The following is a 25,389-nucleotide window of genomic DNA, read 5'->3' as shown; positions in this document are numbered from 1 at the left end:
AGCAAAAGCCTACGACGGTTCAGTTGAACAAATCGGCCACCATTAACAGAGCAGGAATTGAGACACGGTGTGACAAACAGAAGATATGAAAGTGAAGACGCTACAACATACGAATTAAGAGATAGGGCAAGAACCAAAGAAAAGGTCCACACTGCACACTAAAGGGCAGCACACAATAAAAACGAGAGATCAGAGTTATGAGACTAAAGAAAGGCAAGACAAAGGAGACATTTAAAACAACAATAGAATCGATTTAGTCTGAATTTCAAATAAGGGTGTGAGAGAGCTGGTCAGCCAATAGCAAACCCTGGGCTAAACTTGGTTTCCCAATGCTTCCCACACAGCACAACACTGTTCCCAAGTCACAGGAGAGAGACAAACAGTACAGGCTCCGGAGCCTAGGAATTCAGCTGGAGAACTAGGCCGGCGGTTATGAGCATTTGCTGCTCTTGCACGGGACCCAGGTTCAGCACGCCAGCATGCACATCACACGGCCCACAACTGCTCTAACTCCAGTCCCAGGGGAGCTGCTGCCCTTTTCTGGCCCCAGCATATGCACAGCACACGTGAGGTGCGCATACAGACGAGCACAGAAATAGAAATAAGTGAAAAACTTTTCATGCAGATCTTAACAGCCTTTGAACCGGTGGGGGTCTGGCTGTCCCCGGTCATACTAACTGCTTATGGGTTGTTGCTGAAACCTGAAAACTACACAGCGTTTCATGCGTGACTGTCAGGAGACTTTTTTTTCCTTAAGCAACTACGTAGTCCAAGGCTGCTTCAAAAGGCCTCTGGTTCTAATGCCTTTCCTATGGCAAACAAGCTTCCAGTCACTGTACCAAGAATCTAAAAACATCGCCTGCCTATACTCCAACTGCTAATGGGGACTGAAGCGACAGCATTTTCAAACAAAACTGCCTGGACTGCAGACTGACTGAGGAAGCCCTTTCCTTAGCAACAGCAAGTCTGAAGCAATAGTCCGAGAAACCGAGGTTCCAGCTAAGACACCCTACAACTAATATGGAAGCCAACTGGGACTCAAGTCAGTCAAGCACCACTTCCTGACTCACTGTGCAGGACACTTACCTGAAGACTCAACTTTTTGTGGCGAATAAACAAAAGGTGGGAAGCCAGGTAACACAGATCAAGACTCAGCCCCTGACTGATGAGTAATAGGAAATTAGATGAAAACTGCTTGTTTAGCATTAGCCAGCAGTGCTGGGCCCTGCCTGGCCTGTCAACTGTTACTAGCCTAAGAGCAAATGGCTAATGCATTAAGCATGTAAAAACTTTATGGTGCTCTGTCATGTCGGTGAGCCTGCTTCTACTGTGTCTGTTTTACATTTCTCTTTGCTATCATCTAATTTTTATTGCATTTTGCAAAACCATCGGCCCAGGAGCACCAATGCAATAAATGACTGTTACAGACATGTTGTTTGTTGAGCTTTCTCCACAACACTAGCAGGCAAGCAAAGAAATTGCCTGAGGGACTAAGAGAGGCTCTGAAAAAGATATGAACTTCTAAGGGGGGGGGGTGGCTTTCCAGGACAGCTCCAATGACAGAAGGTGAAAAATATGACATCTGGGGTCAGACAAGTGGAGGGTAAATTTACAGATCATCCTTGGAGGCACAGAGAAAAGGGGTACAAAGCTAAGTCCTAGAGATGCTGCTGTGAATTCAGAGCCAAGGAAGGCTCTGGGCTCTCCCAGAACACAACAGGAAGCCACTGGATGTTTTTACAAGCAGGGGCTAGTGGGGGAGGGGTTGTGTCTTATTGAAGTAGCTGTGGCAGCAGTGTGGCAGGTCTGAAGGGAGAAGGAACACAAGAGGCACAGGTCAGTCACAGCCATATCGGGACAGACAAGGTATGAAGAACCCTGTGTTGTGTTAAGGAAAACAGATCAGGAAGGATGACCAGAGAAGTGTTTCATGAGTTAGGTATCTCCCATCTTCCTAGTGATAGGAGAAGGATCTGCAAATGAACAGTTGCTCACTAAATTCAGCGTGTGGCCTGGTCACAGGCCCTCAGGGGCGACAAGGAGTAAGAGGAGGATGCCAAGCGTGCTCCTGACACAGCAGAAGGAAGATAAGATTATGGGTGAAATTCAAATTCTAAACGAAAAGGTCAAAGTTCAGTAACTGGCAATTTCGGAGAGAACTGTTGAAGTGTAAGCCATAAGTTGCAATTTCTGAAATCACCTTGAGCTTTAATTGCCTTACAGTGGAAACATAAATAGAACAGGAGAAGAGTTCACAGCTAATGTGTTTATTTTGCACATCCGAGGTAGGGAGCATTACCTGAAACACATGCAAGGTTTAGGGCACTAAGAAGAGCCTCACTGCTGCTCCCTTCTATCCCCTTGGAGTCGGCAGTGGCCCTAACCAGACTTGAGTGATCACTGGAGCTTGTAACAAATCAAGACGAATTTTCAATCCAGAAGAATTCTATGTTTTCTGACAAGCTCTACCGTGTGGGGGTTCGAGGGAGGAAGGGTTCCTCTGAAGTGAACGAGTGTGTTTCCCCAAATGCCCCACAGCCAGCATAATTCCCACAACCAAAACCAACAACTCCTGAGTACCTCCTGTACTGGCTGGGTTTGTGTGTCAACTTGCCACAAGCTGGAGTTATCACAGAGAAAGTAGCCTCCCTTGAGGAAATGCCTCCATGAGATCCAGCTGTAAGGCATTTTCTCAACTAGTGATCAACGGTGGGAGGGCCAAGCCCATTGTGGGTGGTGCCGTCCCTGGGCTGGTGGTCTTGGGTTCTATAAGAGAGCAAGCCGAGCAAGCCAGGGGAAGCAAGCCAGTAAGCAACATCCCTCCATGGCCTCTGCATCAGCTCCTGCTTCCTGACCTGCTTGAGTTCCAGTCCTGACTTCCTTTGGTGATGAACAGCAGTGTGGAAGTGTAAGCTAAATGAACCCTTTCCTCCCCAACTTGCTTCTTGGTCCTGATGTTTGTGCAGGAATAGAAACCCTGACTAAGGCACCTCCCTATCCCAAGCCTACTGCAAATGTGGCAGAGATCCGGAGATGTCTTCTGGCAATGGAGGACATTGGCTTAGAAGGTCCCTGGAATATGTGCTTGGGAAGGGGTGGGATAGGGAATGTAGGATGAACAGATTCCCAGTTTTCATGGAATAATTTTTTAAATGAAAAGATGGTTAAAAGGAAACGAATCTATTGTTCTATCAATACTGTACCACACTGACACAAGTGTACCCTCACCCACAGCAAACACGCAGAGAATGACACTGTCATGTGACTAGGCACAGTAGCCACCTTGTGGCAGACATAGGGCGGTCAGAAAGCACTCAGAAGAAACTGGCTGTCATATTTCAGGCTACATGACTTTTACAAAGGCCTACTTTGGAAACTTCTACAGCATTCTAGTCGGGAACTAAAATAAGTCCCTTTGGTATCTCTACAGTTATGAAAGTAAACTTCAGCAGTTAACCTGTGAGTTAACTAACTGTGCAAAATTAAATATTGAAAAGAATTTGTTTAAAAGCGTATAAGCTCTTAATCTAAGGTCATCGGTGGCCACTTCATTTTATTATATAGAAACGTAACATTGCCCACATCTTTATAAAATGGCACTGTGATATAAATGTTCACATATAAAAGAGCAGAACAAAATTATCTCCCAATGGCATGAATTGCCCCCTTTTTTTAGTTTAGAAAATGAACAAATTCTCAATCAGTGCCCAGTATCCGCAAAACTCTATTGGGAATGGAGAGCAAACAAAAGCTCTAATTATCCATAAGGTCTAGAAAAGATATAGAACTCAATCACTTAATACCAGGAGCGTGTGGAAGAGGGCAGGGGGAGGGGGGCACTGCATTCTAAGTCTCCCAGACCCTCTGCAAGGCCCATACAATGCACCAGTGCAGAAAGTGATGAATAAGCTTCATTGATAATAGTGGCCGCGTCACGGCTGGCTGAACATTCAGTCCACAAACAGAAGGCTTCTGTCTTTGCTCGAATCAGCCATAGGAAAGTTTTGGTAAAAAAGACTGTTATATTCAAATGGAAATCAGTACTTTCCAGCAAGAATGGACAATTAGCAACTCCTTACACTGGCACTAAGAGGGACAGCAGAAATGTGCTCCAAACATCTAATATTCCAAAATGTGAAATAAAGATTACTGATTGCCTTTTGAAACTTTGACCCTGCATAGGCTGGATGTTAGACATCCTTCAACTACCGAGCTACGCACCATAAGGTTTCACACACATCTTCTGTGGATCTAGAAAACATGCGAGATTTAAACCAGTCTAAGGCTCCAAGCGCTAGTTAATTTGCATGGTGCTCCTTGAACATTAGCAAAAATGTACAAAGTCTACAAAAAGTCTTCCTTTGGCAGATAGAGGCTAAGTCTTTATTAACAGACTCGTGCAAACACCTCACCAAGCCTGGCAGGACGTAAGGCATGACCGCCCTCACCTCACTTCCAAGCAGGAACCTAGCAATGGCCCATCTGACCGACGCACCACCGACTGCCACGTGTGATTACAATGATGTCATGGCTAGTTGGGATTGAAAAGAGAAGGTTCAAGGAAAGAAGACCCACATGAAAAGATTTTTGCCGGAGTTGAGCAATGGTTTCTCAGATGTGATGCCAAGGACAAGGGGAACAGAAAAAAAAAAGATAAATTTTACCCATCTTTAATAAAGAAAAGATATGTTTCGAATATCCATCACCAAAGAAGATAAAAGACAACCAAGAGAACAAAAGAGAAGGTCCTTGATGCCCAAATCTGGTGGGGACTTGTAGTACACCCATCATTTACTTTGGCTCACCATGGGTGGTCCTATTCCAAGGGTGGATAGGTCTGCTGCTTTGGCCATGGTGAACACACTGGATGGAAATGGTAGGGAACACAGGGAAAAACTGCTTACCTCAAGAACAGTAATTAAAAAGAGGGAGAGGAAGAGACCAAGTCCCACAATTCCCTTCAAGGGTACAACTCTAGGGGGTCCAGGGACCTATCACTAAACACCATCCCTTCAAAGTTTCCATCACCTCCCAATACCACTTTTAACACATGAACATCTAAGGGACACATCCAAAACCACAGCAATGGGTTTAGGGAACTAACCTCAGACTGTAGATACCATGCAAATTTTAAACCTCATTCTGAAGTAAAGATCATTGAAGGGTATTCAAAGGGTGAGTAAACAGTCCCCCCCCCCATTCATTTATTTATTTATTTATTTATTTATTTATTATTCACTTAACCTCCCTCCTCCCAGCCCCACCCCCATCACGTAGTCCCTCCCCAACCCCTTCCCCTTCTCTGATAAGTGGGAAGGCCCTGTCCTGGCACATCAAGTTTCTTTTAGGAAAATCATAGCAATTGTTTGCAAGGTGAAAATTCACTAGGGTCAAAGATTCTCCAGCCTTTACCTCAACTATATAAATATTTTTTACAACCCTACCAAAAAAAAAAAAAAAAAAAAAAAAAAAGGCTCTTCTGGCTGAAGAGTAGGTGTTAGAGCCCCTTTTAGACAAAGTCATTGTCTCAGCGACCACTGCAGAAGATGGAGTAGAGTTATTTTTTTAAATAATAATGGACTAGAGGTTATGAAGAAGATGCAATGAGCCAGCAGGAAAATGGCCTGTGCCCTGGAGCAAGCATAAAGTAGGGGAAAGGGGAGAAAAGAATCCAGAAGGTTCTAAAGAGGTACCAAATTCACACCATTTTATCAATTACCATGGGGGAAGTGAGAAGAAAAAGAAAAACAAGCCAAGGGTGATGTCTGGGTTAGATGCAGGAGGATGGCTGTTGATATAAATGAAATGTGGTAGGGATTTTCTAGAGTATTCTAAAACTGAGTAGCCCACAAAATTAAACATCCACCTCTCCTCCAAACATCCTTCCACTGTGCACTGAAACATCACCTCAGTCCTGCTGGTGCTTGAGCAAGAGGCCCGTGAATCATCTTTAATGCCTTCTTCTCCTACACTGTGTCCATCAACAAATACTCTCCCCATTACAATGTCAAAATATGTGTCCAACACTTACACTGTTGCTGTCACCAGGCTAGTTCTTGACACTATCATTTCTGTACCCATCCCTCCACCATTCTCTCTACCATTAGTCTTGACTCATTCTAACTCGCTCTGCATGGAGAATAATCTTTTAAAACTGTAAAGCCTTTCCTTTTTTTTTTAAGATTTATTCATTTATTATATATAAGTACACTGTAGCTGTCTTCAGATACACCAGAAGAGGGCATCGGATCTCTTTACAGATGGTTGTGAGCCACCATGTGGTTGCTGGGAATTGAACTCAGGACCTCTGGAAGAGCAGTCAGTGCTCTTAACCGCTGAGCCATCTCTCCAGCCCTTGTATAGCCTTTCAATGGCCTCCTTGATTTAGAGTCTAAACACCAAGAAGATATCCTGTACAGTGCATTGTGAGTACCAAGGGCCAAGTATTTACTCTGTGGACAACAGATGTTTTTAAGAGGATGGGTGAGAATCAAGGAATCAAGTCTGAGGAAGAGGACAAACTTTGTTTCTGGACCTGGAGTGGGAAGCCTATGGACATCAAAGTAGGTTCCCTACTGGCAACCAGCAGTATTGATCTGGACCACACTTGACAGTTGGCTTTACAGCATCGTGCTATACAAGGACAATGGGATTAAGTTTATTTCTGATAATCATGAACGAAGTTAACGTGCTAGAAGCAAGCTCAACATAAAAGATTACCGTGTCGCTTTAATCTGCGAGCCTGCCGCTCTGGTATAGGCTTGGGTCAGCATTTCAAGGGCAGCAGAAGCTTCAAATCAAGTGTTGCCCCTATGGTGGGGTCTTCATCAGGAATAACTTGGTGGCAAAGCCTGTCATTTGGCCATTTTCTTCCAACTATTTTTCAGTACCTCTGCCTGGCTGACCCGATTCCCTTACCTATGAATTCCTTATTAGTTACAAGTCTTATCTGATTCTCATAGGGTGCATCTGCAAGTCCGTATTCTGACAAATACAGAGGGGGATTTCTCAGTATTGGTAAAATGAATGGGAAAAAATTATCTTTATCCTTGTCTTCTACTGACTTTTCCCCCTTAAGGATACCATAAAGATTTTCAAACAAGAATAAAACTGTAATTTACTATGGCCTCCTGACAGTACTGTGTAAAATATTTACTATAAAGTATTGTGACAAATGTCCAGTGCTCTCTGGTTATTTCTAAATAAACAAATGTTACTTTTCCAAAGTCAGATGTGAGGCACAGATTATAATGTTCAACACCATATCTTTTTTTCCTTAACTTTTCCCAGTATTTGGATTTATTAACTACTCTAAATGAACTCTTCAATTTCCATAAACTGGTGATCTATATCTGCCTTGATTTTTTAATTCAGTATATAAAACAATTATGTAATTATTTCCTTTTAAAGCAGAGCTAAGACCCTCTACCCACAGTGAGGAGAATGCATGATAGTTACAGAACATGAGGTGAGTCAGATCACAACCTAGGCACTTGGATTATTATTCTAGTCATCAGAAACAACAGCCTGATTGGTAACTTTGGTGATCCCAACATGTTTGCATGACTTATCATTTATAACTAGAAAGGAGCATTGACTAAACTCAATATGCATTGTTGACCTATAAGTCAATAAATAATATAAACAATTAAGCTACTTCCGGAAGGCAGTGGTTATTAAATGACCATCTTAGAGCCAGGCACATGTTACCTCTTGTAAGATACTGGCCAGGGCAGCCCTAGAAGACTCCAAAAAGCACAAGCTCTTGCCACTGCTCTTGGTTGTCACCATAACTAAAGGTAATGCCCTATTGCTGAAGTTAGCCCATATTTTTGTTGCAGTTCATAAAGAAATTAATCTTGAACTCAGTAGAAAATTTTCTACCAGCTGTCTAGCTTTCATAATACCGAGAGGTGTCTGGGGACAAAAGACACCAATCTTTATTTTTACTCTCTGGATTGGATGAGAAGATGCTCTACAAGACGGAATTCGTGCCCAGTACTGTATCTTAGTTAGGATTACTACGGCTCTTTTGAAACATCATGCCCAAGTGCAACCTGAGTGGAAAGGGTTTATTTGGCTTACATACCCTGCGTCACAATCTAAGGAGGAAGCCAAGGCAGGAACTCCAACCAGGAGGGAATATCTGGAGGCTGAGTGATGCAAAGGCCAGGGAGGAGGCTAATTACTGGCCTTGCTCCCCTGCCTTGCTCGGTCTGCTTTCTTGTAGAACCCAGGACGATCAGCTCCGTGGGGTGTACTACCCACTACCTCCAACATCAATCATGAATTTAAAAAATGTCCTACAGGCTTGTCTGCAGCCTGTTCATATGGAGACATCTTCCCAATTGAGGCTCCCTCCTCGCTAACTTACACTTGCATCAAGTTGACATAAAACAAGACAGAATACAGCTGAAAACACACGCAAAACCCTGGGGAAAGTCATGGGTCCACGGGAAGAACTTACTGATGTGGTTTTGCTGAATGGGCATATTGCCAAGTCACCTTCTAAAGATCTGTGTCGCCCCCGACCTTGGTCAGAAAAGCTTCTTATTGCAATGGGAAGTGATTAATGCACAGCCATAACTATTCAACTGCTGTGCATTAGGAACCGTGAGTGCAGAGACACAGAAAGGCCGTCGACATCCACCCTTGCTGCCGAGGCTCAAAGACTGTCCTAGCAGGGCTGCAGGATGATGGAGAAGACAAGGAGGCATGCCGTAAAACGCTGTCCTTTGGACATGGCATGGCTGCAACTGATGGCTCCTGGGAGATGGAGAATCGTTTTCCTTTGATGGATAGATATGGGTAGACTACCCAATCCCTAGTGGATTCACTGATGTACGTGTGGGAGCGTGAACTAGACTCAGTGGGCTATATGAGGAGAGAGAAGTTGAAAGGGGGTGCACTGGCAGGAGGTGGGGGGAGACAGAGGGCAGGAGTAGGTGTCAGGTACAACCAAGATACACTGCATATATGTACACAATTTTCAAAGAATAAAAAAAGGGAAAAAGAAAGAATATCAACATTACATTTTACAACTCCAGCTGGAGAGTTTTAATCCATCTCAGCGGATCACATTATCTGGCCAAATTCCTTATACCTTGAAACAGATTGTCTCTAATGCTTCAAAATCCAAAGGAGGAGAAGAAAAATACCTAACAGTAAACCTATCTTTTATAGACAACGAATAATATCATCTACTCTCTTATTATGATATTCACAAGCAGCAGTTGGAAGTGTCTTTGGATTTAAGAAGAAAGTCTCAATTCTTAACATCTTAATTTACTTGTGTGTGTGCACTAACATGTGCATGTGTGTATGCATGTGTATATGCACATGTGCCCACAGAGACCAGACGGGATCAGCCCACCTGGAGCTGTAGTTACAGGCGGTTAGTTGTGGGTTGCCTAACGTGGGTGCTGGGAGCCGAACTCCAGTCTTCTATCAGAACACACAAGCACCCTCAACCACTGAGCCAATCTCTCCAGGCCCCCAGCCCCCAAATTTAAAATAAGCGCAAAATACAAGACTCTCGGCTGGGATGGTACATAGCTCAGGGATAAAGAGTTTGCCTAGAGAGTTGTATGTGAGATCCTGGGTTCTATCTACAGCACTCATTTTAAAAAAAAAAAAAAAAAAAAGGAAGAAAAGAGACTTTTAACCACTACTTAGGCCTTTCATTTCTTTTCCAAGGCTTCAACAGACTTAAGTTGCAATCTGCACGTGGGTTAGCCAGACCGTTAGTTTCTGTAACAACACAACCGGACACAAGCAGCTTCCTGCAGGAAGGGCTGGTTTTGACTTGTGACTTCGGAGTTTTCAGGGTTGGTACCTAACAGTCCTCTCTCTACCAAGGCTGCAAAGATGTTAAACTCACACCCATTGCCAGGGCCCTCCTTTCATCAGCAAATGCACACTCAGCTTTCAAACCCTCAAAGTAAAATAGCATCGTTGAGGTTTCTCCATCCTTCCTAATTGTTGGATGAAGAGGAACCTTTCGGCTTTCCTATCATTATGACCAAGAGCCTGAGAGCCAGAGAAATGAACTTGACCCCCTGTAAAAACAGAATCAGGGTAGGCTGAAACCCCAATGACCATCCTTCTGCAAGGATAGGCACTTCTTTAAAAATAAAAATTAGGCAAATAAACATCAAGAGTACTTCAAGGATCTTGGTTGGGTATCCCACAAAGAGAGGAACGCCATCAGGACACTTAGTGATCTGCCACGGAGGTCAATATAAATATGACAACAGCTTGCCCAAGCCCCAGGGCAGCTGGCTTTGGAATGTGGCCTTGTGCTTTCAAATGCTAAAGCCTCTGATAAAAGTTCAACTGTGAAGGCTTTCCTGGAAAATGTTTTCTCTTTTTGTTTTCCTCCTCCTTGCTCTGCCATGGACTAGATCCAAGGGTTAGAAGCTGGGGCTAAAGGAGACTCCTGGGGGGAATCAGGAAGGAAAGCGACTCTAGGATACGCGTTCATCCTCTCCCCTGAAGACATCAGTGACACTTTGAGCATCTCGTGTATGTCTTTAAGAGTTCCTGGTTAAGGCTTAAAAGCGTGTTTGCTTGTGAGGGTTTGTCTTCAATGCCACCCCAATAGGTTATAAGGAAGGCTCACATGTATGGTCCAGCAGTATTCTGGATGTTTCTCTGAAGGTGTTTTGGAATGCGACTACTATTTAAATTAGCTGAGTGAGGGAAGGGAATTACCTTTCACATGGGGGCAGGCCTCCTACAATCAGGTGGCAGAGCAAGAGCAAATCCTGCCAGTCTCTCTAAGTTCCACAGTGGCTTCTGCCTGGATCTAACCTGGGAGGTCAACTCTGCGACCACTCAATCACAGGGGCCAATTCTAAATGTCTCTGAATACATGAGCACATGGGTGCATACACTTGCTCCTCTGGGGAACCCCAGTAGGCCATCTGCAGATACAAACTATGAGCTATTTAGTCCACTTGCTCCCGTGTGCAGCCTTCAAGACCATAAATTAAAGAGGCCAACCATTAATCTCAAAGTAAAATATCCAAAATGCTGCTACTATCAAGCCTTCTCTTCTCCTACAGTGCCAAAGTCCTTTGCAAAACCCAAAATATGAGAAAAAGAAAAAAGAAAAAACAAGAGGCAAGTATTAATAGGATTCAAGATTCCTTTGCTTTTCCTCCAAGCCTTCCCAGGAGGAGGCTTTTACTTCACTCATCATCTGGTTACCATGCTATTTTTGATTACCACGTGTCTTACACTTAGGGTTTTACTGCTGAGAACAGACACCATGACCAAGGCAACTCTTAGAACCACAACATTTAATTGGGGCTGGCTTACAGGGTCAAAGGTTCAGGCCATTATCATCAAGGCGGGAGCATAGCAGCATCCAGGAAGGCATGGTGCAGGAGGAGTTCTACATCTTCATCTCAAGGTGGCTAGCAGAACATTGGCTTCCAGGCAGCTAACTGGGGTATTAAAGCCCGCACCCACAGTGACATGCCTACTCCAAGGCCACACCTACTCCTACGGGGCCACACCTTCTAATAGTGCCATTCCCTGGGCCAAGCATATACAAACCACAACACCACACAAAAGGAGAAAGTCACAGCCCCACAGGGGACTGAATTTCTACCTTCAATTATGTGATATCCAAATTACAAATTAAGCATGAAGAGTCAAGCCATGTCACAGAGCATGACACTTTGGTGTGGATTGGTGTGCATCTGGTTGTGTATTTGGTCAAATTAAGCAAAACAAGTCACAGTGAGCAAATCAAAGACGAGAAGACAAGGATGACATTCAAACCCGTGGAGAGAGGGTCACACAGAGAGAGTCATGAGGTCTGAGCCGCCATCCTCCTTGGGCATGACACGGTCTTCAGGCTGTCTGACCCAGGGAAATGCTACTTACTGAGCAGGTAATAATAACCAGAGTGCATGGGCCCAGGTAACAGAAACAAGACTCCATGAAACACACTCTGCTCGATACAATGATGACATTGATTTAAATCATACAATGATTTAAAATTTCACCTCGGTTTTTAAAAGGCTAAGAAAATGTAGATTTTTAAAAGAAAAAGAAAATTGACATGCTATCACAGACAGCCTCTGTCTCCGGCTTTCTCTTGTACTTTCTCTGCTCACCCTCTCCCCATCCTCTCCTCTCTCACACTCCCCCCGCCCCCACGCCTGCAGACACTTCTACAGACAGATTTATAACAAGATACTGTGCCATAGACGACTCTTGGAGGATGGAAACCACATCATCACGCAGCTAGGAGCTGGAGATGGGAAAACTCTGGTGGCTGATAAGACTGATTCCTGTCCAAATCTGAAGACCTGAGAACCAGGGGCACAAAGGCTAGAGGATCCCTTGGCCCCATCCTTCAGTCTGGCCCTTCCAGAATCTAACCTTTCAGTCAATCTGTTCTCTTCAGACCCTCAACATCATGGTTTTCACCCACATGGGTCAGGCCCTTTCACAGATGACCAGTTGAAGTGCTAATCTCATTGAGAAACACCTCACAGGGACAACCAATAGGATATGTAGCTAGCTTCTTAGGCATCCCAAGGCCCAGCAACCAGACACATTAAATTAACCTTCACAGATGCCAATCTCAAGGATGAGTCAGATACTGGAATTATCAGACATGGATTTTAAATTAGCTGTTGCAATTATGTTCAACAAAGAAAATGGGCATTTATAATAAATGAAAAGACAGGAAGTCTTAGTTTAAAAAAAACACAGAAGCTATAATAAGAAAGAAAATGAGGGGCTGGAAAATTTAAATGTCTGCAATCTAGAATTCATTGGATAAGCTTAAATGCAGAATGGAAAATAAAGGAAGAAAAATCAATTTCGAGACAAAATAATAGAAATGGGGAGCTTCTCAAGTTAAGAACATTTGCTCAATAGTGAGAAAACAAAGACCCTTAAAAAAATAAAAACTAAATAATTAATAAAAGCCAAGCAAGATATTTGGATGAACAGTTCGCCAAAGAAAATGGAGCAATTACTCTGAAAAACAGTTTGAGCGTTTCTATGAAACGTAAAAAGCCAACCATTTCCCTAATAAACATTTAGTTACCCGGCCCCCAAAACCAAAGAATGAATGTGTCCATAGCTGTCTCTTAACGCTAATCTCCAAGCCAGAAGCAACTCAAATGCTCCCCCAGCGAAAAGGGGAGGAGAACAAAAACAAAACATCCCCCAAAACAACTGATTTTCTCCCCAAAAATCAAAGCTCACGCTGGAAACCACTGACCCCTGTTGAATCAGAGAAAAGAACTGGAAGGTGAGTCTCAAGCCACTCTACATGGTGACAAGGCACCTGGAGAAGCCATGGGTCCTGCTAAGACTGAACCCCTAGTGAACTAGACTGTTGGGGGGAGGGGCAGCAATGGGGGGAGGGTGGGAGCATAAGGAAGGGGAGGGGGAGGGGGATGTTTGCCGGAGCCGGGGGAAAGGAATAACACGCTGCCCTTATAGAGGACCCAGGTTTGGTCCCCAGCACTCCACTGTGATTCACAGCCATCCACAGCTCCAGTTCCAGGGATTCAATGCCTTCTTCTGACCTTGTGGATGCCAGGCATCCCTGTGGTACATAGAGGTGAAACATTCCCACACATAAAATAAGTCTTTAAAGAAGAAGTTAATAGCAACTATTTTTTAAAGTCATTATGACAGGTGAAAGATACCAGGTTAAAAATACATGAATTATAGGATTCGTTCAAACCAAATACACCATTTCAGCAGACAGCCCCTTCTTAGGCCTGCCGCAGGTGATCTTTACGCATGAATAAAAACTCCCTCTATCTCTACTGAAATAGAGACTTGTTAGACAAACCCGGCTATCACAAAACTGCTCTCTCTACATAGCTGAAGATGTTTCAGCTCAAACTGAACCTCAATGAAGTTAATTGGGGAAAAAAAGAAAACCCTTGTCTGTGACCACTTCTGGGCCCTTTCTCTGAGGCAGGTGACGTTACAAGCAGACTCACCTGGGTTCTCATCTGAGTTCCCACAGCCCTGACAACCAAGGAGCAGCTTAGTTACCCCACTGCGCCCCTCTCTCTACTTCTAAAATTAGGATAATTGCCTGTCTTACATTGTAGTTGACAAGAAAAAGAAGTTCTGCCTGACAGAACCTACCCGTGTTCTGTAGACAGCAGCACTGGGCGTCAGTGAGCTCAGTAACTCGGGAACATGGCGTTTGTCAGACTTCTAAACCAAGTACGCAGTACTTAGGGAGTCTGAGATGGCAGGGGGAAGCATCCTCTGGTGTCTGCTTGGGAATCAGGGACAGCAATGGAGAACAGGGGAGGCACAGAAACACACAGCATATTTTGCCTGGCTTAGGGACTCAGGCCCAGCACATAAATTAGCTTGGTTAAACTTCTCGCTGAGTCAGAAAAGGAGAGCCATTTATAACCAGCATATTATGGGAAACTGTCATGGTAGAGACAACAGCTATTACTTATGGATCAGAACTTTAAAAAGAACACGTTTTACTTCTACACTAAAAGAGTAACTGAGATGGGTGAGAAGATACAGTAGGTGATAAGCAATGCCAACAGCTTCACATGTGACTACTAGGGAGGGAGGGGGGGGGAGGGGAGGGGGAGGGGGGGGGGGAGGGAGGGAGAGGGTGGAGAGGGGGGAAAGGGAGGAGAGGGACTTGAGCAAAGTGCTTCCCCTCCTCCCAGGCCAGTGGGACAGGGGTCTGTCCATGCCAAGAAGTATAAGATAAACAAATGACACACATGCCAGGTTGGGGGAGAGAGCCCAGAGGAGAGGAGATGGCCAGAGAGTCTGACAAACAGAAAACTTGGCAGACCCATCCAGAAAAACTCAGGAAGAGGAAAGTTGCTTGGGTCTGCTTTTCCCAAGCCTTTCACGAGATTCTGAACTATGAGTTTTACAGACATCAGTCAATGTATTTTTTAATTGGTTACTTTATTTATTTACATTTCAAATGTTGTTCCCCTTCCTGGTTTCCCATTCCCCATCCCATCCCCCCTCCCTTTTGCCTCTATGAGGATACTTCTCTAACCCCCCACCCACTCCCACCTCACCCCTCTAGCATCCCCCTACATTGGGGCATCGAGCCTCCACAGAACCAAGGGCCTCTCCTCCCACTGATGCCAGACAAGGCCATCCTCTGCTACATATGCAGCTGGAGCCATGGGTCCCCCCATGTGTATTCTTTGGTTGGTGGTTTAGTCCCTGGGAGCTCTGGGAGGTCCAGTTAGTTGATATTGTTGTTCTTCCTATGTGGGTGCTATCCAATGAGATGACAGTGAATGCCTGTCACTTCCTTCAGCCTAGGCTTCTGAGGTCTGGTCACTCATGGACTAGACAATGTTCACCAAAGGCAGGAACAAACGTAGCTTGGTTTTTACATTCCTCCCCTCCTAACTGAAACTCCATCCAATTCTACACCTCTTTCCCTCTCCAGCTCCCCCATTACATTCTCCTTTCCTAAATGGTGATTCATTTATTCATTCATTTTCTCCCAAGGTCTCAGAACTCTCCTTATTTAAAAACTATAAAACAAAAGAAAAGGAGACCCACGCTGAGAAGCACATCCGTACAAAGCCCACACAGTACCCCGCCCCACAGAGCTGATCTGGTATTACTACAGGGATGAAACCCAAGGAAACGCTGGCCAGGCTTTTATAAATACCTACACCTACAGCTTTCAAAATGGAAAGCAATCACATTAAAGACAACGAAGGGCCACAGTATAAACCAGCGGGCCAGCGTGTAGGACTCCAGTGGGAAGAGTGAGCATTCTGAAGGCGTGAGTTTCCTTCAGAAGAGAGCAGAGGGAAGTGGACACCTGGGCACTGTCAAAAGGCACTGGGGTCTAAGCTCTGCGAGGCTCGTGCTCACTTCCACTGCCACGTCCACCCCAGGAGCCCAGAGCTCGCACACGAGAAAGGAACAAGGGTTCCTCAGCTCCAGTAACTCAGGTCTCTGAGGGTGAGCAGAGCCACCTGGTTAGAAGCAAATGAGGACAAATCTCGACTGTGGATTTCTGTGTTCTGACATTAAGGGGGAAAGTTCTGAGGTGTTACAGACACCTCCCTATACCCTCTCACGTGTAAAGATTTAAAACACACGCAGGAAAAGATATCCAAAAGCTGTTCTACCTTGCGTTCTCGGTCATGTAACCGACCGTGAAATGAAGCTCTGCCCAAAGTACCCACTTGCTACTCATGGAAAGACAGGATGGTGGCCAAGCTGACGAAACCATGAGCCATGAAGTCACTTATCAGTAGGGAGAGAGACCAGCTCAAATCAGGGCATTTCTGTGACCCTTCCTCTGGAGGCTTCCCCCCAGTGTGAGCATCCCAAACCTTGAAGCACAATGCTCTGTAGCCAAGTGAGCTCCTTGTACTCTCAGCACACTCTCAACCACCCAGAGAAGGTGCTATGGGAGGGAGGCTGCTCACCACACCCGCATCTCCACTTCCATTCTGAACCTCAGCACTGCTTCAAGAAACTCCACTCACCTGGCTACTGCAAGAGGTGGTTTTGAGACTTGCAGCCCTATCCACCACAACCAGGTTCCATGCGATAAAACACTTAGCATGGTCTAGTTGCCTATTTTAAAGGTTTCTGTTCTTCCTTTCTTATAGGGGGGAGGTTTTTAAATACACATATGAGGCTAGATTGGAGTACTGAGGGTAGAGGATATGGGGGAATCAGTTGGGACTTCTAAACGTGTCTAGACAGGGCCTTAGACTCGTTTAACTTTCCTGGCTAGTATGGGGACCTAAGAAAGCCCCAAATCCCAACCTTTAAAGCTCAAAGCACCCTTAGGAAAACAAACTATCTAGTTCCAACCCAGTGGATCTACAACAAGAAAACCAGAATAGTGGGGAGGGAAGGAGTGGGCCTGTCCTAATGTTGTGTCCCCCCACACACACACCATATGCTCGGAACAGTGGTGTGTTCTTGACAGAATGGAGCCCTTCACTGTCTTCACCAGGGAATAAAGCCACAGGGTACCTCCTCCATCCCCAGCTCTCCTCATCTGGGTGCATTTACATGGGTGGAAAGTCTCAGGGACTTAACCAGGAGCATCACTCCCAGCTCAGGAGGAGAAACAAGGCTGTTACCATGCCTTGGTGGTTCTCAACAGGGGTCACATATCAAATATTTAATTATGATTCATCACAGAAGCAAAATTATAGGTATGACATAATAAGGAAATAATTGTGTGTGTGTGTGTGTGTGTGTGTGTGTTGGGATGGAGGTGTCACCACAACATGAGGAGCTGTGTTACAGGGTCAAAACGTTAGGAAAGTTGAGAACCACTGCTTAAGGTGTGTGTGCCTCTCTGTGCCTTATCTCCTTCTGCTTGTCGCCATTTTTGGTTTCTATTAACTAAGGATGCTCTCCTTAAATCAACCAAAACAGGGGAAGAAAGGACAATAATCTTGGTGGTGGTGGTGGAGGAGGAGGGGGAGGAGGAGGAGGAGGAGGAATACATGCTGTTTGGTGCTGAGAGGAGAACCCAGGGTTCTAAGATGTTTCCGGGAATTGGAGGACTGGCAAGGCCACTCCCAGTAAGGGAGGTGTGAGGCATCATCAAACAAGGACTTGGTATCTGACCTGGCTGGAGGACACGGGATGCCAGCATCTGACGGTGCATCAGAGGGTTGGGAGGGGCTGCTAACGAGGCACTGTGCCAGGCTGCCCTGCTGCTCAAGTGGGGCCGGCCCAGGTCCTCTTGAGTGCCCGTGGCTTGCGGACAGTGCTGGCCGTGACGCTGCTGCTGCTGTTCAGATTGGCCTGTTTCAACTGTTCCATCAAAGTTCTGGCGGTAGGTGAGCAGCGACTGCCGCCATTGTTCTAGAGCCTCTGTGTGCCTAACCGTTTCTAGCTCTTCAAGTTTGCTCTTTAACTCCTTCATCTGTGTTTCCACCAGGAGAGCTCCTTCCACAGCAGCCAGGCGCTTGCCTTTGGTAGCAGCTGGGGCTCGAGCAGCTGCTGCGGCTGTGGTAATGTTGTTCTCCGGAAATTTCCTGTTCCACTTTCTTACTCCTGGTACCACATTTTCTTTCTTCATGTGGGTCCGTGATCTCCTTGTCCACCGCATTCTCCTCTTCTGGTTTAACATCCTCAACAACTTCGATATCTTGCTCCTTCTCACTGATTAAAAAGTGGTTAAAAATACGGAATTTCCTCTGGTTAAAAAAAAAAAAATATGGACTGTTTCACGGATGTGCGTGTTATCCTTGCACAGGGGCCGTGCGGATCTTCTCTGTGTTCCCATCTTTACTAGATGGGCTGCGGAAGCTCGCACTCGCTTTACGGTCTTTCAAGTACACTTTTATTTTGGCTTTGAAATAGTAATAATTCCAAGGATTTGAGACATTCCTTGAGAAATCTCTCAGACTCCACTTCTCACATCTATTAGGAGTCTCACTTGGCCCTGAGGTACCCCCAGCAGATTGTTCGCTGTCTTCTAGCAAGCTGCCAGCTGACCTACCACGCCGCTGCTAGAATCAAATGGCTAAAGCAATTTTGAGCGAGGGTTAGGGCTCTAGAAGTCTTCTCCCTGCACACAGGGTGAGTTGAAAGCATCTACCCTCTGCTGGCCCATGGCCTCGTCTCTGGCCTCAACTCCCCTAGCTCCCACCTCCCTGCATGCAGAAAAGTCTCACAGCCCTAGGTTAGTCTCTGCTTCGGTGACTGCCGGTGACTGTGCTGAGATTGGCTAGCACGGCCATGTTCTCTCCCTTCCTCCCCATCACCCTCTTGCTTCCTGAGTGTCCTTTCTTTCCATTCTCCCCCCAAGTTAAACCTTCTAGATTCATATCTCTCCTCAAATCTATCTCCTTGGATGTTGGCCTCACAGATCGTTTCTGTTGGAACTTTAGAATAAGAGTGGTCCTGAAAACAAGCATTTCATCTAAAATCTGATTCCTAGTCATGTCTGTAAATCCCAACAATTGGGGCTGAAGCAGGAGGATCAAAGCTAAAATTTAGCCTGGATGACACAGCATCAAGTCAGCCATGGCCACGTGGCCAGACCCTGTCTGGAATGAATAGATGGATGGAGGGATGGAGGGAGGGAGGGAGGGAGGGAGGGAGGAAATGATTCTCCCATATAATTCACATCCTAGTGGAGGGCGATAAAGACTTCTAAATCTCACTTGTTTGTTCACGCCGTCCCTGTCTCTGGACCATCGTTTGGCCCCTTCAACAATCAGAGGAAACAGAAAAGACCCAGTTTAGTATATTCTACTGGAATCAAAGTGGTCGCTAAAATTTTGCTTCTAAAACGTTTTCTCAATGAGGTTTCCCAAGGAGAAACATATAGAGTGTACTTTTGACAATATTTAAACATCTACTCCACATTGGGCACTTCGGTATTTAGCTAGGAACATGATAATATTCAAAATAACTGGCAAATGGACTTTTTAAAAAGAGAGAGTGACAGTTCATAGTGAAAGGTTCCTTGCAGACTACCTACCTAATCTGATCCACTCATACAACAGAAATAAGTTGTCCTGTCTAAATCTGCCCAGGTAGTGTGTGGCAAAAGACAAAAAAAGGTTTTTATCTAATGCCTTCCTCCCCTGGCCTGGTCCCTTATGGATCCTTCAAAGGACAGATCACAAATTATCTTCATTTAAGAGACTATACACAGACCAGTTGTGGCAGCACACGCCCATCATCCCAGCACTTGGGAGGGAGAAGACCAAGCGTTTAGGCCATCCTTGACTACAGTGAAAGTTAGTGACCAATCTGGTCTACATCCCTGTCTCAAAATTAATTAATTAATTAATTAATTAAAAATTAAAAAAAAAACTATACACACATCTGTACATCTTAAACTAACAATACACAGGCGAACAGAGACGTGACGACACAGCTTCAGAGAGAAGAGCAATGACAAAATGAAACAAACTTAAAGGAGACAGAACAAACAGAGCTGAAGCCCTGGACGCGAGCACGGGAGTCAGCAGATGACATCCATTTGCGCTCGTTAGCACAGCCTGGCATGTGCTACACCAGCCCCTCGGGTAATTTACATTTTTTTTAAAGCATGTACTTCTAAATTTAGGGAGTTGGGATAATCAGGGTGGAAAAGCCCATCTGCTTGGCGTTCTCTCCAGCTGCTGCAGATCCTGAAGTGAGGCAGGAGTCTCTGCTCTGTATCATCTCAGCCAGTCTGGACCGAGAGGACATGACAGAGGCTCCAATCCGGATTACACTGGGTACACGACAAGGCACCCCACTGTGCTTAAATGAGCCTGCTGCAAGTGCTGAGGTGCGGTTCTCTTAAAGTCATTGTGAGGTACAGCTACAGACACAGAAAGACCCAGGTACATGCTTGTGTCTCTGAGAGGGCAAAATAATAAAGGGCCTGGAAACATCGCTCAGCTGCATTTTTTTCCCCCTTGAAGAAAGCATTTACCCATATTCTGGTCCAAACTTTTCCTCCTACATGCTGTGCTGTTTTGAAAAAGGCCACTTTACTTCCCCAGGTTTTTCATTACATGACACGAAAGTGCAAAAGTCGGAGGCAAGAGGCAAGGGTTGGGCAGAAGAGAGAAACACAAACGCTAAACAAAGTGCCTTTTGGCATTTACAACCCTGGTACTCCAGAGACCCGGGCCAACTCCCCACGAAGCAGCTACCTCACCTAGACACACTCTTCCCCGTCTGCTGGGAAACTGTCGACATTAATATCAGAGGCAAACCTATAAATACCTACTCATACACCTTTTAAAAAGTCTCTTGAAAAAGTGTCAGTCACACATCATATAAGTTTAGGTATATTTGGTAAATACCGGAAATTGAAATGTTTCTAAAGGGGCTACAACCGGAGTGCGGCTCCACTTTATCCAAAGCCCCCTCCGCAGGGCTGTGTGTAAAAGCACTACCTGGGAAGCATACGTTTTCTGGGCCCACAGAGCTTGCCTGCACAGACAGTCGCCCTGTGCCAGACACTGTGGAGCAAGTGACACTGAGTGACAGCAAAACCTTCACAAGCAGGTTCCTGCTAGTGCTCGGAGCAACTAGAGAGGCATTTAACTACAGACAACAGCAGCCACTTGGATAAAATCCAGCTTATTTAACATCACCAGCAAGGGTGTCTGACATGGACCCTGGGGCCACCATGACCATGTCACTCTACCAGGGAATACATAATGTCCCTGGAAGACACGAACAAGTACCCACAGAGGTAAAAGGCGGTTTAAAAATATGGTTACTTTAAAGGCATTTATGTACATAACTTTTTCTGCCATACTACTTTAATCTATTTATATTTGTAGTGAATGCGCGTTTAAAGACGTGATCTGAAATGGATGTAGTGTTATCTTGTTCTTTTAGTGCCTTAGATGGTCTTTTCTCTTCTCCTTTTTGTGTTGTCTATTTGCTTCCAGTATGTGTCTCTAATACCTAAAACAAAGTCGAGCATAAAACAGGCACTAAGGAAAAATTTAATGAGTAAGTAAGGAGTCTTATGAAAGAGGAGCAGGGGCTGGAGAGAGAATTCCGTGGTACAGAGGACATGCTGCTCCTACAGAGGACCTGTGTTCAGGTCCCACAACCCACTTAGGGTGGCTCACAACCACTAACTTCAGCTCCTGAGATGTAACGGCCACTTCTGCCTTCCACAAGCACTTGTCTCCACATGCACATACCCCAACACGTACACACGGCAGTACATAGGATTAAACTTTTAAATGGTTCTTAAAAGAAAAGGGGTCTCTTCCAACACTGGTTCTGTGGAGACAGTGAGAGACTCACTGTGTACCAGGAGTTGCACAGGTCCATTTCTTCATCTAACCAAGTCACTTGGCAGACAGGGCTTCTCTGTCCCACTTTTCATAACAGAAAGACCCAAGAGTTAAACACTGCCCTGACCACAGAAGACAAGACGATGTGCAACCATCTGGTCTACCTCAGAGGGATAAGGTACAGGCTCAAAGCTTCCCCAAAAGAGGGGAGAGGGGCAAAACCAATCAAGAGGCCAAACAAGGCAGGGAGCTGAACCAGGAAGCTGGTGGCAGAGTCAAAAGCAACCCCGGGGAAAGAAGAGGTACATACAGAGGTGGGACTGGCTTGACCGGGTCCAGACAAGAGGTGCCAAATCCAAAGAAGGAAGGGTTACATGTGAGCCTCAGAGAGAGAACAGTAGGGCCCCAGAGCTCAGAAGCTCAGCATCCAAGCCTGTGAGTGCCAGGGGTTGAGACGTCCTCAAAGTGAGACCCAACTAGAAAGATGTCCACACAAGCAAAACATGGCCCAGAAACTACTAACGACGATGGTGGGCATTTCCCATAATTTATCAGCCAATCCATCATTCTGGATTCTTTATAAACTTGTCCTTGCAAGTCTAAAGGGGAAAGCCGATTTTCAACAGAAAGAAGGGAACGCTGTAAAGGAGAATTATTGAATAAGCAGAAAAATGTTTAGAATGCTGACAGCAAATAGTTCAATGTGTACAGACCGCATGCATAATGGAGCTTCAACTGAGTTGCCATAGCTACCAAAAGATAATTAATTTTGAGGAAACAAAAGAGGAGACATTAGGGGTAGTTTTAAAGAGCTGAAGGATAAACATCCCATCTGAATGTAACTAAAAGTTCTTCCCAATAAGGAACGAGCAACAGTCCTTCCCATATGACCATGTCTGACACAAGCTCCCACTCTCTTCTGCCTACTCCAGTGTACTCAGCTTCCTCTGAACTGACAGAAGTCCCACTCAGACCCTGAAAGACTCTACTAGCTCCCACATGCTCAGGATCTAAGCCCATCTGAATTATCCATACAATTATCTAAGTTATCTATGTAATTATACATTGTACAACTATCACTTAACTATCTGTGAAATGAGCATTTATTAAAGATTGGCTAAGAAGGGGGGTTGCACAAATAGTTAAGCATATAAGTAACAGCAAACTGGCAAGGGCTAAGGTATTGACATTAATATATAGACAGAAAGTCCGGGGAGACTGCTTTAGGAGTGACGGTGCGTCCCACTGGGGCACTGAAACATCAGTATTGCCTTTAAGTCCAAGGAATAAAGAGGAGGAAGGGGAAGAGGAGGAGGAAGAAGGGGAGGGGGATGGGAGGGGAGAAAGAAGAAGGGAAGAAGAGGAAGGAGGAGAAGAGGAGGAGGAAAAAGGGGATACACTGAAAACTAATTAAATAATGCATATGGAAGGCCTAGAATCTATTACGCACTCACAAATCACTCCCCCTTCGGTAAAGTTATAAACTCAGAGAGGACAGAGTTTACGCTTCTTTCCTGTTATTGACCCCAAAACACATATAGTAATTTTTAACAATGCCTCTTTGAATTTGACAACAAGGGTCTTCTAGCATTCCTATTTGATAACAATTTCCGGAAAAGGAAGCCCCTTGTCGCTGAAGCTGAATTTCACAATCGGCAAATCCAAGCCATTTCACAAGGATCTGCGATGTGGGGATAAGGGTGAGGGAAAGCGTAGACTCTTGAGGGAAGCACGCACAGCTATGTGGGACTGAAGAGAGAACACCTGTGGACTGGATGGATGCGACATCTGTCCATTAAAAAGCCTATGGCCTATGACTTAAGCAGGAAATAGAGGTAGGACATCCGGAAGGAGAATAATTCTGGGAGAGAGAAGGGAGGAGGGTCACCAAAGAGACAACCAGACAGACACACAGTACCTGAGCACAGGTAACCGGCCTCGTGGCAGAATGGAGGTTAAAATAATTGGGTCATTTTAGTTATGACCTAGTCAGAATAGAGCTACATGCCCAAAGTGTTTGTAAATATATTTTCAGTCTGAGTCTTACTCTGGGAGCATGGGGCTAGGAGGAAGAACCAGATGTAGTTACAACATAGGACTCACTCTTACTGGATACTTTAGTGTTTCGAGTTTCCCCGTGCTTGAAATGTAATGCTTTCTTGTTTCTTAAGATTCTTAAAGCCTTTATAGGGCCAGTCACAACTCTTAGAAATATTTCCCACATTCTTCAACAGCCAGGCCCTAGAATAGACACAACACTGCCACAAAGGGCAGAACTAAAGAGGCAAAATCTAATCACTTCCTGACACCGGAGCCTGGCCCTTCCAGGGTTATCTTATGTACTCTCTTGGGCACTTAACTCCAGGTACTGAAATTCACCCTGCTCTGTAAGCACACCAGCCCCTTCTCCACTGGGAGCTAGGTGATGGGATGTCTCATGGGCTGGTCTTCAGAACTAATGAATAAACACATATAAAAGTGTGTGGTGGGGTTGGGGATTTAGCTCAGTGGTAGAGCGCTTGCCTAGGGCGCAAGGCCCTGGGTTGGTCCCCAGCTCGAGAAAAAAAAAAAAAAAAAAAAAAAAAAAGAACCAAAAAAAGTGTGTGGTGGTGCACAGCACAGAGGAGGCACCCAGTATCTGACCTCCAGACTAGAAACTTCAACACTGCAAACAGAGGAAGTGTGTGACTCCGAGAAGTGGCAGTGACAGCAGAACTGGGACCTCTCTGACCTGGCACTGGACTGGGGATACCGTGGCTGGCCGCCCTTAGGCACATGTGGTGCCCAGCGCCCATTCAGCTTCCTTGTACCAAGCTGTTTACCCACATTCAGTTGATGGTGAGCACCTTGGTCTCAGAGAAAGCCTGCCAAATCCAAGTATTAAAAGACAACGCTCCAAGTGATCAAGAAAATAAAGAGGCTTTTCTTGAAAGAAAAAAGTCATCTACTGAGATCTGGTAGAGCAGTGTAGCCCAGTCTGACGCACAATTGCTACATGCTTGTTGCCATCTTGGAATATCGGCTTACGCTAAAAACTAGGACAGAGCTCAAGACCTGGTGCCTCTGGCTAGATGAAGATCATGGGACTGGCTGTGTATCTAAATAAACTATCAAGAGGAGAGTAATACATCAGTGTTTCATTCCTTTGCTAACAGAAACACATAATGGAAAGCAAAGGCTTTTTCTCTCAAACAGGCCTGATCTTCCTGCTATTTCTCATGCTGGCCCCATATTAGTCAGGGATCTCTAGTGTAATACAGAACTTGGAGAATACTAAAACAGATGGTTATATGATGCAGAAATATAGATATAGATGATATAGATATATAAATATACATATACATAATTATATATTATATATATGATTTATTATAGTGACTCACAACCTGTGGTCCAGCTAGTACAATAATGGCTGTCCATGAATTGAAAGTCCAGGAATCCAGTAGTTGTTCAGTCCGTGAGACTGAGCTGGTCTTCGGTATAAACCAGAATCACAAAGAAGTAGGCTTTAATGCCTGTGAAGGAATGGACTTGCTAGCAAGGCAAGGGCACGAGAAAACAGACAAAGAGCAAAAGCTTCCTTCTTCCATGCTCCCATATAGGCTCACATAGGGGCGCTGGTTCATTCCAGATATAG

General features: G+C 45.0%; 1 protein-coding gene and 1 pseudogene across 1 annotated transcript in view; both read right to left on the bottom strand.

Moving 5' to 3' along the window:
* Nucleotides 1–25,389, bottom strand: part of Igsf11 (immunoglobulin superfamily member 11) — a 126,444-nt gene that overhangs the window by 83,790 nt on the left and 17,265 nt on the right. The window lies entirely within an intron of this gene.
* Nucleotides 18,197–18,297, bottom strand: LOC116899769 (annotated as a pseudogene).

The sequence above is a fragment of the Rattus rattus genome, chromosome 4, assembly GCF_011064425.1.
Source record: "Rattus rattus isolate New Zealand chromosome 4, Rrattus_CSIRO_v1, whole genome shotgun sequence".
Taxonomy (NCBI): Eukaryota; Metazoa; Chordata; class Mammalia; order Rodentia; family Muridae; genus Rattus; species Rattus rattus.
This window is presented reverse-complemented; position numbering and strand designations above follow the sequence as displayed.